The sequence below is a fragment of the Amblyomma maculatum genome, chromosome 11 (assembly GCF_055883805.1).
Source record: "Amblyomma maculatum isolate TAMU_Amacu chromosome 11, ASM5588380v1, whole genome shotgun sequence".
In the NCBI taxonomy this organism is placed as follows: domain Eukaryota; kingdom Metazoa; phylum Arthropoda; class Arachnida; order Ixodida; family Ixodidae; genus Amblyomma; species Amblyomma maculatum.
In genome coordinates this window covers 82,800,457-82,803,087 of record NC_139354.1, presented here as the reverse complement: position 1 = coordinate 82,803,087, position 2,631 = coordinate 82,800,457, and positions in this window count along the sequence as shown.

Genomic DNA, 2,631 nt, shown 5'->3' with positions numbered 1-2,631 from the left:
AAGAAACTCATGCCTCTCAGATTTCGGTTTTGTAATGGAAAATATTTACATTACAAGCGCCATAGTTGAGGTTAGACTGTGTAAATTTGTCCAGTGAAATAACTTCTGATATGTAATTTGGTAGGAAGTTCCAGTGTTCTATTGTTCTTGGAAAAAAAATAGAAATTAAACGTATCCGTCTGCACCCGTTGAGGACGCAACTGTGCAGTGTGGCTTCCGCGTACTGGACGCGATTAACGTTTTTGAAGATACCGTTTTATGTCAAAACTGAAATTGCCGTTATTTATTAAATACAGAAATTTTACCGTAGCTATTTGTCTTCACTATGAATGTTTGGGCATGTTGTTCAATTTAGCCAGAAGCACTGCAGCCGAGCCCGCGCGGTCCTGTATTTTCATTGTATAAACCTAGAGATACGCTCCTGAACCTTCTGAATTTTATCTATTTGGCTTTTTTGAAAGCATCCCATACAACACTTGCAAATTGAAGCTTAGGGCGCATTAGGATTATATAGGCCATATGTGTGACATTTGTAGTGCGAGTCGAAAGTTTGCGCTCCAAATACTAATGTTTTCACCCAGCTCATAAGCAAATATTATTTCTATACAGTTTCCAGTTCAGCTCATGAGACATGGTCGCATCTAAATATTTGAAGTGCCTGACACGTGCTAGAGATATATATCGTCTAGCTCATGATCGAAAGGTAAAATATTGTAAATGAAAAGTGCCTGGATCACGAGGCTGCGTCATGACGACGGTGGGAGCTGATGGTGCCGCTGAAGGTGTCGCGTCGTATGGCATAGTGATAGTACCAATTGGCGGCCACTACGGAAATCCAGGTTTGGCGACTTACGTACTTCCAGCAATCCTCCACCAAATGTTAAGGAAAAGTACACAGTGGTAAACGCTAGTTCACTCTTAGACGCACACCACACACCGCACACCACAGAATGAAGCCAGCTAAGCCTGTGCGTCGTCTTTTTCCCTACTTCACATCAGCGCGTCGTCGTCTCGATACTGTGCTCAGTAACAATATGTTTAGTGTTGCTTGTAACCCTTTGAAAACGTGATCTCGCATTGTTTATTTTAATTTTTCATCTTGGTGACTACTCTTGTATAGTGTTTAAGCCCCATTCAACAAGACCCGATCTTTCAGAATTGGAACAACGGAAGAAATTAGACAATCATCTGAAAATAAACGAGACGTATGTACCTTTTTGGTTGAGACATTGAGCAGTCATTCATATTGATACGTATATGCCACCCAAGAGGACGACGATGGAAAATAGAGTGAGAGACGACGAAGCTTAAGTAACTGTTGGGGCTTGCCTGAACACTTGCTGTGTTCTGCTGTGCTGTACTGTGAACACTTGGTCATTACCTGCTGTGGTTTCCTGTTCTAGCCTTCTGCCCCGTATCATCTTGATGGAGGTGAATCAAGATTTCCGTTCGTACAGATTAACCCATTTCGTACAGATTAACCCTATGAGCAAGTACTTATGCCTTGTGTTCAATAAGTCTATCCGCGAGCGCTGCCTCCCCATGGAATGGAAAGTTGCAAAAATAATACCAGTTCATAACTCAGGTGATAAGTCTTGCCAATCAAATTACAGACCCATTTCTCTTACTTGTACTTCCTGTAAACTGTTAAAACACATTATACTAAAATCAATTACAGAGTTCGTTGAGTCAGACAATATACTTCATCCTCATCAACACGGCTTCAGGCGCGGCCTGTCTACTGTCACACAACTTGTCGAGATTTTACACGATTTTGCTAAAGCAATAAATGACCAAACGCTAATAGATGCAATCTTTCTAGACCACTCCAAGGCCTTCGATCAAGTGTGCCATGCTAAACTGTTAAAGAAACTAAATTATATATTAGAAGATGGGCCTATAGTACAATGGATCGCCAACTGACCGTCGCCAGTTTGTGCAACTCGGTGACCACATTTCAGATACTGTCCCAGTCCTTTCTGGTGTACCGCAGGGCTCTGTTCGAGCCCCAATTCCGTTCCTTCTCTTTATTAATGACATTGCCAACCAGACACAATCCAAACTAAGGCTGTTCGCTGATGATTGCGTCCTGTACAGATAAATAAGAAGCCGGAATATCAAATAACCTTAAATATATAGGAAAGATAGCTGAATGGTGTTCGGAATGGCAAATGACCCTTAAACAGTTTCTATGACTGTAACGAAGACGAAATCTAAACTGAATTTTCATTATGGCTATGGCAGCTCCACACTGAAGACCGTCACCGAGCATAAATACTTAGGCGTCATTATTTCAGCCAACCTGGGGTGGACTGCTCACGTGGAGCACGTGGCAAATAAAGCAATGCGAAAGCTCATGTTTTTGAAACGAGCCCTGCGGTATTCCACAAAGGAAGCCAAGCTTTTGGCCTAGATAACAATCATTCGCCCAATTTTAGAATACGCAAACGTTGCATGGTTCCCGCATACGCAAGATCACATAACCACGCTTGAGGCTGCCCAGCGAAAAGGTGTGCGCTTTATCTACAACAGATGTAGGCGCACTGACTCACCGACGCAGATGCTGTCTGAAATCGGGCTTGATACGCTAGCTAGTCGTGCGACGTTTCACAGGCTGAAGTTTCTGTATAT